We start from the raw sequence: 13,919 nt of genomic DNA, 5'->3' as shown, positions 1-13,919 counted from the left end.
CATGACAACTGTAATCAATGGTGTGCATCTTCTGAAAGAGAGGAATTTATGAAAGAGAATTGCACTAGTTAACTCTTGTTGGCAGAGATGTCTATAAATAAAGAGTAAATAAACCTCCCTGCTGTACAACCCTCAGCAGGGAGCATTACTGGGCAACAGAAACCCAAACAAAACAAAGCCACTTTCCTGCATCTTAGGAACTTCACTGGTGGTGTATATTCACATTCATGCAGATAATAAAACAATTTAATGGGGAGGAAAAGAAGTTACGGGATTGCCAAAGTCATTACAAAGATGAAAACATATTTTTGGGCTTGGAAAACACAATTTCAGATAGAAGCTTTGAAAGGAATAAAAAGTTCAGAGCCTCCTAAGCATGAAAACAATAAAACTGACTTTTTGTGTTCTTATTGAAACAGAGAACAAACACAAAAAAAAGCCAAAACCCAAACTCCATTCAAATTTCAACTTAGGGAAACATAATGAACAGGCAATTTTAGTCCATTTTTTCATCAAGGAAATGAACAACAAAACCAGATTTTTCTTGAAACTCTACTCCTATCTTCTGTTTTTTCCTTTTGTTCCGCCCACAACCTCTTGATTGATTTGAGAACTCATCCAGATCCTACAAATTCGCAAAACAGGCAGTTTGAAGGGAAAGCACTGACACAACACACCTCAGAACAACAGAATGAGTCCTGATAAATAAACACATGGAAAGGAAAAATTGTTTTGAACCTGCACCACATTAGATACTGGGGTCACTCAAGTGAGATGGGAATAAGAAGATAATATTTTTATGAATATCAGAGCTTACAGAACTACCTCTATCATGTCTCCACATAAATTAACAGTAAAATACTGCATTTATATATATTTTTAGACAATTGCAAAAACCCACACCTCACTATGTGACATGCAATGCAGCCATAATTTAACTCCTGCAGAAATAATTGACTGGTTTTACTCTACCAGCAGGACAGACGCTGATAAAGGTCCTCATTGGGCTGGAGCCAGATGAGGAGAGCTCTGTATGGGGTAGGGAGGGTGATCAGCCTCAGGATCACATAGCTCATACCTGGGAAAGAGCCTTCTGCACCATTCACCCAAAAAAGTCAGGCTCCTAAAAGCAGGTGTGACAACAGAGAACATGGAGAGCAATGCAACCTTTCAGCCAATCAACAGCAGAGACTGAAGAGTTTTCTCAAAAATCAAATCACCCCTGATCTAACAAACCCACTTGCAAAGGAATTTCAAACCTGGCTTCAGGATAAATGTGCACTGCAGAGAGGCCCACAGAGGGAAGAGCTGAGTAAGTGCTGGAACTGGAAACAGCCAAGGGAATCACAAACGCTCATCAGCTTTACTGGGGGAAAAGTGGTTATGGATTTTATCCTCTAAGAGAGCACCAAATATCACCAGCCCTCAAGTGAAACTCAAACCTTGCATGGATGGCATCTCCAACACTCTGTGAAGTTTTCCTCCCTCTTTTTCTCTTCAGCCTCCTTGATTTTTTTCCTAGCCATTGGCCAATTTGTAATCTCATGGCAAGGGCCCTTCCCTGGCAAAGGAGTGACAAAGGTTTGAAGTCCATGGAGTCCCTAAGAGACAAAGAACCAAGATCTGCCATGTGGGGCACTGAGCACCACTGCTCTTCCTCTCAGCTTTGATCCTTTTTCATGCTGATCCTAATAGTGCCTCTGTGCGTGCCCCACCAAGGTCAGGCACCTCAGAGGCCAAAGACCCCTGAGTTTATTAATCCCAAAGGGAGACCAATATGTACCAGGGCACTGGGCAATTATTTTGAATTTCATGGAGTTCCCCCAGGAAGTGAGAGGTCAACACATGATTACAATCCCCTTGCCCTACTGCTGTCCTTTTGTAAGCAGTGGAGTCTCAGGAAGGTTGGGAAGTGTCTGGTTTTTATATGCATTGACATTCTGAACATGCCATGCAGAAAACCAGGGGATTGGTAAAAAACACATTTTAGAATAAGTTATACAGTTTGCTCTTCCCAGCTTCCAAAAAGGAAACAGCAGTTTACAGAGGAAGCACTCTCTTGTGTTCACATTAACTTTCTGAAGCTGTACTATGCAATGTTCTTGCATTAGAGCCCAAGGAATACTCAATGTCATCTTCTAAACATCCATGGGACTGGGGCAGATTTCATGGGAGATTCAGGTTCACTGTAGGAAAGAAACACAAGTACAAATTTACACATTGCAGAGTGCAAAACCACATCCAGCTATGCCACAAGAAGTGCCCAAAGAATCCAACTTACTAATTAAACAGTAGCTCTGGAGGAAGGAACAAAAGTTTTTTCTTCTCCCTGCTCCTAAGAAACCCTTGAAGTCAATTCTGCCCTTGTGCAACATCACCTTCCTCAGAGCAGCCACCCAGGCCCAGGTTCCAGCTAAATGAGCTCAGGCAGAGCAAAGGGAAGAGCTGCTGTTCCCAGTGTCAGGAACCAGGTGCCCTGTGGGTACTTCTGAGTTCCTTAATTGATGGAGCTCCCGTTTCTACCTGAGCATGCACATCCCTCCACCAACATCCTCCTGCACACTGCTTACAGAAATATTTCACCATGCAAATATAACTCTGAAGTTTGATCTGCAACAGCCTGAAACTGTGATTTTAGCAGTGTCCTTAGAAACAGGCCCTAAACTCCCTGGGAATCCCCAGATCACAGTGGTTACTACTCTGAGTCAGGAAATGTGTCTCTAGAAACTACAGACCGGAGACCTGGGGAATGAAATGGATTCCAAATGACTCCCTTCCTCCTCACACAGCCCTTCCATTTACTCATTGATTTTAACAGGGAATAGTTGCTTTGTTGCTGGACTAACTTGCACAGAACTTTTAAACTAGCCACTATATTAATCTCTTAGTGTGCTCTGAACAGAATTTTAAGATTATAAGCAAATAAGATTTGTACATTTACTATCAAATACGGGGTTTTCTTACTTTAAACATTCTGTAAAACAGAATACACACAAACAAGATGGGTTCTTGTTCCATTTTTCTGATGGCTGTTCTTATGAAGCTCTCCCAATGGCTTTCACTGCACTTTAAAAGCTGGATTTGGTTCCAGCACCCTCTGAAATCAGGGGACCCTGGACTTTCTGTCTCAATTGCAATTCCTGTTTGAAGTCATTCCCCTGTGCTCCCTGGGATGAGTAAGAGTTGAGACCCATCAGTTCTAGCTGCAAAAGCTGTAGGGTCAGCTCTAATACATACACCAATTTTCATCTTCTTTGCCTTACAGCAGGAGAGATAGAATATATGGTACACAATACTTGGGGTTTTCTTCTTGCCATATGGACTTCAGTTAATAACACAGAATTTGAGCCATAAAATGTCTTTAAAATTTTTCTCTCCCCAATTTACAGGAATGGAACTGTCTGCCCAAATGTAGAAGATAAATTTCAATGACACTTGAAGTTTTTTTCCTCTTTTTATGCTACTTAACTGGAAGACAGCTTACACTATTTTCCAGGAACTATTTTGGAGAAACTTAGTTGCATCTGGAACCTCTATTTTAAATTTGTGAAATTTTAATGAAACCAACATGAATAAAGGAAATACTGAGTGCTTTAAAATCCTACTTTCCCTGACATAAGCCCAAAACACTTTTAAGACTTCATGAGGAAACTACACCAGAAGGGACCTCTTTAACCATAATCTCAATTTCTAGTGAGGAAGAAAGGGTGAACAGACACAAGGCAAAGGTCCTGCTCTGAGGTTCTGCTTTCTCAATGCAAGCAGAAGGGATTTATGTAGGGAGGAAAGGAAGGAGAACATAGGTCAGAAAACTAAGGATGAAAAAGCAGCAAAGAAAGAGGAAAGAGACACTTCAATCACAAAATGGAAGGTTAGGAACAGATTTCTAATCCTTACTTGCTCACCAAACTTCCCCCAAGGAAAATTGCTTAATTCTTCTAATTTCATTTGCCTTGTTGTGCACGATTTGTACTCTACAAACAATTTACTGATCCTCAAAGTACTCTGAAGTTACTAGAGTCTTATTAATAAAGATGAGACTGAGTTATACTGAGGGAGGAGAGAAAAGAGAAATTTAGAAGAAAGAATAACATGGAAAGGATTTGCAGATGTTTTGAGTTATGATGCAGCATTAACACAAAAGCTAAATCAAATGGATGCAGGAAAATGCATCAGCAAAAACCTTCCAGCCCAAGCTGTCTACAAGACTGACCACAGAGAGGTTTGTAGGTGACCCACTGGTGACCTTTGGGTCTTTGTCATCCATGATAAAGGGTTACTTTCCTAATCCTAATTCATTTCCAAGCACAGCAGATTAACAAGGAGGGATCACTATCAAACTGAATAATCTCCTAGCTCTAAATAATCACAGAGAGAGGAGCAGAAAAGGAACCATAGTCATTTCCTTTTAATACTGTGGATGAGGAATATGCAGAAAACTAACACAGAAAGGTGCTAGCATGCTGTATTTTCATAACAATTGGATTTTTTTTTATCCTAAAATGAACCCAGTCAAATTTAAAAAAGTAGTCTTATTTATTTCACCCTACAGTGTTACCCACACACAGAATTATTCAAGATAAGAGGAAAATTATTGGTTGTCTATCTAGCAAGTTAAATCAGATTAAAATACTATGTGAATTTTAAACAGAACTGTTCCTACACACATTTATTTCAGAGGAATTTAATTTACTTAGAGAGAATTAAGCTGAAAGAACCAGACTTGCTGAGTTCTCAGTAGCAGGGTGCCCAAATTCAGCAATGCTGTGTTTTATGGCTACTTTTCAGATTTTCTTAGGCCCTGGAAGTCACCTTCCTTTGCTGAATGTCAAATTCAGGATACTTACGTGCTGTGGCTGCTCCTACAGCTCTTAACTCAGTTCCTGCCAGCTCTCATGTACTTCCAGTGAGAATTCAAGTCTCCAAATTTTTTATGTGCACACAGACATACAAATGCAGTTTCCTGAATTTAACTGAGAAAATTACAACACAATCTAAGCCCCTAAATTCTTAGAGAATTAAAATATAAACCATAAAACAGAATGGGAAATTTGGCAATTTTACCTTAGAGCAGAGGAAGATTAAAAAATATGAGATATTAAGAGGAACAATATTTCCTACATTACACAAAGAAACACCTGAAATGTGTGAAATACAAAAATATACTGGCCAATATCCAAATCAGTGCACCTGTTAGCAACAGGCATTGCGTCTCAGTCTAACATCAGGAGCGTGTTTGCTCAGATCTCATCAGCTGCCCCTCATTACTGCCTGGCTTTTTCCAAAATCTTGTTTTGCTTTTAAGAAATAGTGCAAGTTCTAGAAAATTTAGAGGACTTGGGATCTCATTTTTCTATTGCTCACAGCATAACTCCCATTAATCAGCATAAATTTTCCTTCCTGTGGGCAGGAACACAATCTACCAGAGTGGAACACAACTCTCCCTTTGATTCATTGGTGAGACAAGGCGGGCAGAGAGGAATTGGAAACCCCTCCCGTTTCTGGGTGATGCTGTAAGATCACTGCTCAGGGCTCCCAAGCACACAGATAAATCTTCCCCTGGCACAGCAGGGAAAGAGTGAAGCAGGCATGGAGGAGCCTCCCAAGTTCACCTGTCAACAAGACAAACTCAGCAAACCTTGTTTGCTCCCTCAGATCCATCAGACATTATTTACAAGATTTGTGTGCTGTTACTGCCTGTCCTGTGATGTTTTATACTCATCTGGTCACTGAACACTGCCTGTTCTGTACAGCTGAATTCCAGCCCAGCAGCCAGCCAGGGGAGAAAAGCCATCCTAATCAGAGGAAACGACAGAGGCATGACAGACTTGTGGATTTTAAGTTGTGGCATAAGAACTAACGTTAAAATATTACTTCCATGAGTAATTTTACCCCTAAATCAAATGAAACCAAAACAAAATGAAAACCCACAATAAATAAAATCTCAAAAAAAGGGTAATTTTGAGCTTGCATACAACTCTAACAATACCAAGCCGTGTGCGTGAATCAAAAGAAGTGCCTCTCACAGGAGCAACTTGCAGGTAGCAGTGGGTTGTTCTCATCATCACTGACACGTACCTGGTGCTTCCCCACAGAGCTCTACTGCTGTGTCATCATCCTCCCACCTCCCTCCATCTCCAGCATGTCCCTGACCCATTACCTGAGGAACATGGATCTCTCTCTATCTCCTCCAGCATGTCCCTGATCCATTACATGAGGAACATGGATCTCTCTCTATCTCCAGCATGTCCCTGATCCATTACCTGAGGATCATGGATCTCTCTCTATCTCCAGCATGTCCCTGATCCATTACATGAGGAACACTGATCTCTCTCTATCTCCAGCATGTCCCTGACCCATTACCTGAGGATCATGGATCTCTCTCTATCTCCAGCATGTCCCTGATCCATTACCTGAGGAACATGGATCTCTCTCTATCTCCAGCATGTCCCTGATCCATTACCTGAGGAACATGGATCTCTCTATCTCCTCCAGCGTGTTCCTGAACCATTACCTGAGGAACATGGATCTCTCTCTATCTCCAGCATGTCCCTGATCCGTTACCTGAGGATCACAGATCTCTCTCCATCTCCAGCATGTCCCTGATCCGTTACCTGAGGATCACAGATCTCTCTCTATCTCCAGCATGTCCCTGATCCACTACCTGAGGAACATGGATCTCTCTCTATCTCCAGCATGTCTCTGATCCATTACCTGAGGAACATGGATCTCTCTATCTCCTCCAGCGTGTTCCTGAACCATTACCTGAGGAACATGGATCTCTCTCTATCTCCAGCATGTCCCTGATCCGTTACCTGAGGATCACAGATCTCTCTCCATCTCCAGCATGTCCCTGATCCATTACCTGAGGAACATTGATCTCTCTCCCTCCCTCTGCTGCTGCATGTGTCACCCCCATCTGGATCTGCTGTGCTCGAGGTGAGAGCTCTCTGCCAGGAGCTGCCCTGCACAACTCGCCAGAGGTGTCCCTGAAGCCTTGGCTGGCTGGTTGTGCTACCAAGGTCAGTGTTCATCACTCAACACCAACCCCTTCATTGTTCCTGCTGCACACCAGGGAATTGCATTACCTACAGGTGAATTACAGTCACGGTGGTACTTTAGCCAAGAGACCTTCTAGACAATCACATTAGGATTAATTCAAATCTCCCCTATTTTTTTGTTGTTTTTCTTTTCCTTCTAATGTCTGGAGATGGTACTTTGTCCTGCTTCTGTGATCTCCTTCTTTTAAGATTGATTTTCGGTAGCAATTTTCTCCTATCTGCATTTCCATGCAACTCAGAGGCCCTGCAGCAGAGCGTAAACCCATTCTAAAAATAAGGTGGCCTCACAAAAACCTGAAGCTGTAACAGAAGAGGCCTGGTGAGCCATGAGCACATCACAAACAGCACAACAGGGACCGTATGGTACACAGCAGCCCTAAATTATTCTAGGCACAATTTTATCTTAAGCAAGCAGATAAAAGATGACTGTTGGTTTTTCAATCTCTAAAGATTTAAAAGAAATTCACCTTGGATTAGGGTAGGGACCATGTATGAAAAGAGACAGACAACAGATTTCTCTATAGGAGTCATTTTTCTCATGAACTTATTCTGATATTTCTGTGGGTTCCTGGTTACTCAAATTAATGATTCGTGACTGCTTTCAACATTTGCAGTATTAACTTACTGGATCAGAACCAAGGATTTATAGCTTCCTTTTGGAAAATCAGAAAAAAAAGATCATCCACCAACATCTATATGGAGGCCTTAAATGTTTTATAGTTTGTTTTGGTTTGGGGGCATGTCCTATGTGTAAATCACAAATAATTATCCAGACAAACTTTTAAATAACTTACCAAATATGCAGGTACTGATAATAAAGTGAACAGAAAAGTGCTAATCTACAAGCTACTAATACCACTCACTTCTTAAGGGGAACTGGACTGCAAACTCCATGTTTAGGTCTGCCCATGGATAAAGAGAGAACTCCTCTCAAGGCTGTGGATCTGTTAGCACAGCATGCACAGGCTGGTTATTTTTAAGAACTCCAGGAATAAACACCATTAAAAAATTCCCAGTCTCAGAAAGTTCATCAGCACAATGTTAAGTTCATGATTAGACATGGCAGAGGCTAAGAAAGCATCTGCCATGAAAGGAGTGAAAAGCCTAGAAGAATTTGGTTTTGTTTTAATGCACTGTGTGTGGCTACCAGCTAATGAAGAGTCCAAAATTCAACTATGTGCAGAAAAGCTTCCCTACAGAGTCTGAGAACGGATGACCTTGGAAAAATTGTGCTGGCCAGTCCATATTAACACGGTGAAATGGCATTTTACCTTTTGTCATCTCCATGCAGAATCTCAGTGAACTTCTGAGGGAAGGCAAACTGCTGCAAATATCACAGTTGTGTTCCCACTGTATCTCTTCCCTCTTTTTTTTTCCCTTTAACCTGGATCTAAACATAGAATCAGAGTCATTAGGTTGGAAAAGACCTTTAAGATTATCGAGTCCAGCTGTAAACATAACACTAACAATGCCACACTAAACCATGTCTGACAGTTCTGTCCTGCTCCCCCTGACAGCAATTCCTGAGATGCTGTGACCCTCAGGGCAAAGGAAGTCATTCCTGAACAAGGATCTGGACACTGCATCCTGATCAAATCCACAAGGACAGAGGAAAGGATTAAGACAGTCTGCCTAGCTAAGCTTGCATATAGAATAATTTAGACAGTTTTCAGTCCAGATTAGTCTCTGCTGGTATTTCCTCTAATATTTAAAAAAATTGTTGAAAAATACTACTTAAAAAAAAAAAAAAAAAAAAAAAAAAAAAAAAAAGAAAGAAAGAAAGAAAGAAAAGGCTGATAATTGCAATAACTCTGGTAGTTTGCTTCCTCTGCCAAACCAGAAAACTTCTTTAACTTTTCTTCCTATCTAGAGCACAGTCTTTGGTTGCTCATGCAGAAAGCTGGCTTGTGATTATTGGAACACTCTGATACCTGGTATGTCAAGTATTTATACAAATAAAAATTCTATGCATGGTGGGGACACATAGAGAACCATCCTGGGCCTCTGCCATCATCTGTGTCAGCACAGAAAATCACACTATTAGACTGTAATTATTAGATACTGACATCCACCTCACTCAGGATACTTTTTTTTTAATTTTCCTTTTTTGTTATTTAGTGTCAGTTTAAAATTTAGGATGAAGGCAGGACTTGGATCAAATGAAAAGGGAGAAATGATCTGAATCAGAACATCACTCTGGGCAAGTGCCACAGATAACCAGCTCAGGTCTGTTATCACCTGAGATGATCCCATCTGTAAATCTGTAGGGCTGTGGTCTCTTAATCCCTCAAGTTTCCCTCCCTCCTGCTCCTTTTTATTCATTTTAAGTTACTCCTCCAAATTTTCCTTTTCGATCATCTGAGCAAGCCAACCCTTCTGCGTGTGCTCATCCCTTCCCAGCCCTCTGGTCCCCAGGGAACAACAAAACACTTCAGTGCTGCCCTGAGAAGGGAAAACGTGCAGGCAGGACCCAAACCCCTGTGATCCAGCAACAGGCTCTGTGGGGGAACGGCAAAGAGAACATGGAGCCAGGGAGTGTTTCCTTTCCACCTCCGAGCAGGAAGTGACACCAGTTGCTTCTCTTTGCAAAAGCAGTGAATGAATTTCCATTTCTCATGGACTCTGGGCTGTCAGCCACATCCTGCTCCCTGGAGAAGGAGGTGACACTGCTCTATTGCTCAGAGAAACAGGGGACCTGACCTTACCCTGCCTGCTCGAGAGTGAACCTCAGCTGCAGCTTATAAACTGTCCTGCCTCTTGTGCTGACCTAAATACTGCAAACTGTTTGGTTTACAAATATATCAAGGGGAAATTGGTTTTGCCCTTGCCCTGCATTTCCCCTTCTCTTCCCAGTTTATTATCTCTAACATATTTCCCTTATCCAAACTATAGAAACTTGTTTTTTGCATAACATATTTTAGTCACTTGCTGGAATTCATAGGCTTGTGAGGGGACTCCATCTTCACTGTTTAGGCGGCCAGCATTGAATCAATTTATTTATGTTAAATGAACAATTAACAATAAAAAAATTAAAATACTCAGGTTTTCATTAATGTTTTAAGGCTACTTTTCAAAAAATAAAAATTCAGCCTGTTAGGGAAAACGTTTCTTGTTACAGCTTATAATGCATAAAATAGAGACTCACCTCTTCTGACATTCATTTTCATTCCACTGCCTTTTTGTTCCATCAGACTATTCCCTCTGCACACCTGCTCTCTATCTCCATTTGTCTGATTAATTATCCTCACTTCTTCTCTACAGGCTTTGACAAGTTCTTTTTTCTTCTTCAGCTTCATCCCTGTTTTTCGCCTTGTGGGGCTGAAATCTCCACCCTAAATATACTGGCTCCTCTCAAAATGAAACAACATAGAAACTACCAACAAACAGTTTTAAATACACAATAAATAGCAGAACATCTTGGCTATAAACCATTTTTTTGAGATTTCATAAATTAAACATTTTTCAGAGTAGGAGATGGCTGAGGGTTTTAGGTTTCCATGTGATCAGTGCTCCCATGGAGAAAAAGCCAGAACCAAAGAAGTCTTTAGGACAGCATTTCAAACATCATTTCCCTTAGATGACAAGGATTCTGAATTGATAATAATTTCTAATATGAATGCTGAGCAGCATTTTTTTGTATTTGAAAGTATCACACAAGTGCATCTCAGTTTATTTTTTCCAACATCGGAATTGCCTGGTAGTATCTGCTATAAATTAATTCTTCTCAGGATTCCACAATTATTATTCCTCTCTTGTCCTGCTTTTAGTTTGTTGAACCTTGCCAAAAAAATTGTGCTGTTAAACTAAGATACCTGTGCTTCATCGCTTATGCAGTTTTTAATATGGAAAAATTTAGATTTTTATTAATAAATAATTGAGAAGCAGGTATATCACTGTTGGGGGTTAGATTTCTTCCTTTTTTTACTTATAGAACTTTTCCCCATAAGTTGTTAGCAAACTAACTGCTGGGTACTCATGGGTAGTTAAGCAAAACAAAAGAAGTGGCCGAAGAAGGAAAAGAAGGAAAAATAAGGAAAAAGTCAGAAGGGCGTGTAGCACCTGGCTACACTTCTTTTGTCTCTGGGCGTTTCTCTCAGAGGGGGAAGGTACCGAGAGTTTTTGGGGCAGGTAAAGGAGGGGGCTGGGGCAGCTGGGCTCCTTCTCAGCATCGGAAGGAGCAGAGTCAAGCTGTTGCTGACTGTGGGGAAAATTCACTGTCACCACCGGAGTCCAGTCCTAGAGACCTGCCACCATCTGCTCGTGTGCCCAGAAATGCTGTGCTCGCCTTTTCCTGCCCTGCTGGGGCTGGGCCGGCTCTGCTCTGGGTCTTTGCTGCTCCGTAACCCCGCAGCCGCTGCCCTGCCGGGACCTCCCGCAGCTCCAGCTCCCACCGGAGCTCCTGCTCCCCCTCATCCCCCAGCCCGGGATCCCTGCTCATTCCCACAGCTCCAGCTCCCACCGGAGCTCCTGATCCCCCTCATCCCCCAGCCCGGGATCCCTGCTCATTCCCGCAGCTCCAGCTCCCACCGGAGCTCCTGATTCCCCTCATCCCCCACCCCGGGATCCCTGCTCATTCCCACAGCTCCAGCTCCCACCGGAGCTCCTGCTCCCCCTCATCCCCCAGCCCGGGATCCCTGCCCATCCCTGCGGCTCCAGCTCCCACCGGAGCTCCTGCTCCCCCTCATCCCCCAGCCCGGGATCCCTGCTCATTCCCACAGCTCCAGCTCCCACCGGAGCTCCTGCTCCCCCTCATCCCCCAGCCCGGGATCCCTGCTCATTCCCACAGCTCCAGCTCCCACCGGAGCTCCTGCTCCCCCTCATCCCCCAGCCCGGGATCCCTGCTCATTCCCACAGCTCCAGCTCCCACCGGAGCTCCTGCTCCCCCTCATCCCCCAGCCCGGGATCCCTGCCCATCCCTGCCCTTCCAGCTCCCACCGGAGCTCCTGCTCCCCCTCATCCCCCAGCCCGGGATCCCTGCTCATCCCCGCCCTTCCAGCTCCCACCGGAGCTCCTGATCCCCCTCATCCCCCAGCCCGGGATCCCTGCCCATCCCTGCCCCTCCAGCTCGGTGCTCCTCAGGGCCCTGCAGGGGCACGGGGCTCAGGCTGCCCCAGGTTTGTGAGGCAAATCCTCTCCTCCAGCCCTTCCCTCTCGGCCGAGAAGGCCCTCACGAGGTTCCTGGTTCTGTTTTGTTGTTAATGCCACAGTTATTGTTGTTTGTTTACCTTGTTACACGTACTGGTAAAGAACTGTTATTCCTACCCTCATATCTTTGCCTGAGAGCCCCTTAATTTCAAAATTATGATAATTCAGAGGGAGGGGTTTTACATTCTCCATTCCAAGGGAGGCTCCTGACTTCCACAGCAGACACCTGCCTTCCAAACTAAGACAATCACCTTCACAAAGGTGGGTTTGAGTGTTCCTTGGGAAGCTGTAGTAGAGGGACCAAGACGGTTGGGTGTTCAGGTGCACTGTGATACCTGGTTCTGTGTTTGGTTTCCTTCTCTGACCAAAATCCATGTCACCTTTCCAAGTCTTTCAGCTCCAAATTCTCCAAGAACAATGAGTCCTTGAGTATCTCTGAAATCAGAGCAGTCTCACTATTCTCCTTTCACCATTTTGTGAGACTGGTAGAGGTTTGAGCATCACCATGGGATGGGACTTTGGAAGCAGAGAGGGGGTGAGTGGCACCAGGACGGCGAGAGCCAGACTGGGTCAGTTGTCTTGTGGACATCACACACGCTGTCCCTCCCCTTGGGCAGAGGGGAACGTGGTATGAGAAAAGGCCAAATTGCACAGAAACATTTACAAGCAATTGCAGAGCCTGCCATTCCACCAGCCTTTTCTTCCACACAGATCTAAACCACTCTGCACATTTCAGATGATCATTTCATTCTTTTGCCATGGGGTTTTGGCTGTGATTCATTCTTTACATTTAACAAATGTAACAAAGAGAACCAGATCACATATGTAAGGTGAGTTGTGGGTGTCCTGACAGAAAGATTTGGCCTTATATGTCCCACCTCCAGATATTTCTATTCCTTTTTTTTTTTCCCTCCCCTCCAAGCATGTTATTACTGTCCATGAGTCATTTCATTAATCCAGAGAGAAGGCCAGAAAACAAGTGAATAAACACCCTGCTTCACAACCTTCTGCTGCACTGTTTACTTCTCTGCTAATGAATGAACAGCTGAAAACCAGAATTATCCTAACTGGGGACATTCAAAGGGACATTATCTCCTCTTTGTCAATGGCTGGTGCCTGGCTCAGCCAGTGACTACACTGCAGGATCAGAGGATGATCTCTGCGTGTTCCTTACAACCCTCACACAGTGAGTGCAATCACTGTAAATCACAGAGCAGTCACAGAACAGTCTGGGTTGGAAGGGACCTTAATCCCACAAACAGTGGAAAGGAACACACATGCACGTTGAAAAGAAGAGCACAGGAATCTTTTACCTTCCCTAGTAAAAAAAAAAACCAAAACCATTAAAAAAGGTGTGAGAAACACTAAGAGCTGTGATGCCAGACACAAGGGCCTGCCTGCAGCAGCACGAGGTCAGATCTCATGTGAACCAGGCTGGAACAGCCAATGCTCCTCCTCCTGGGCTTGGCTTTATGCACATGGCCAGGGCTCTCCATTAATCATGGGTACGGCTGGCAGCCACCTGAAATGTCCTGCTGCCCCTCCAGAGCTGCCAGAGCCATCCTATCTCCAGGGACATGAATAAAGACAGAAGAGCAAGACTAAATGAGAAACAAATTAGAGCAGCCTCAGTTTTACCCTCCCAATGACAGGAATTCAAGGTCTATGTGCCATCACGGAAGCTGGGTTTCACTGTCCCTTGCAGTCCTGCAG

The sequence above is a fragment of the Hirundo rustica genome, chromosome 12 (assembly GCF_015227805.2).
Source record: "Hirundo rustica isolate bHirRus1 chromosome 12, bHirRus1.pri.v3, whole genome shotgun sequence".
In the NCBI taxonomy this organism is placed as follows: Eukaryota; Metazoa; Chordata; class Aves; order Passeriformes; family Hirundinidae; genus Hirundo; species Hirundo rustica.
This window is presented reverse-complemented; position numbering follows the sequence as displayed.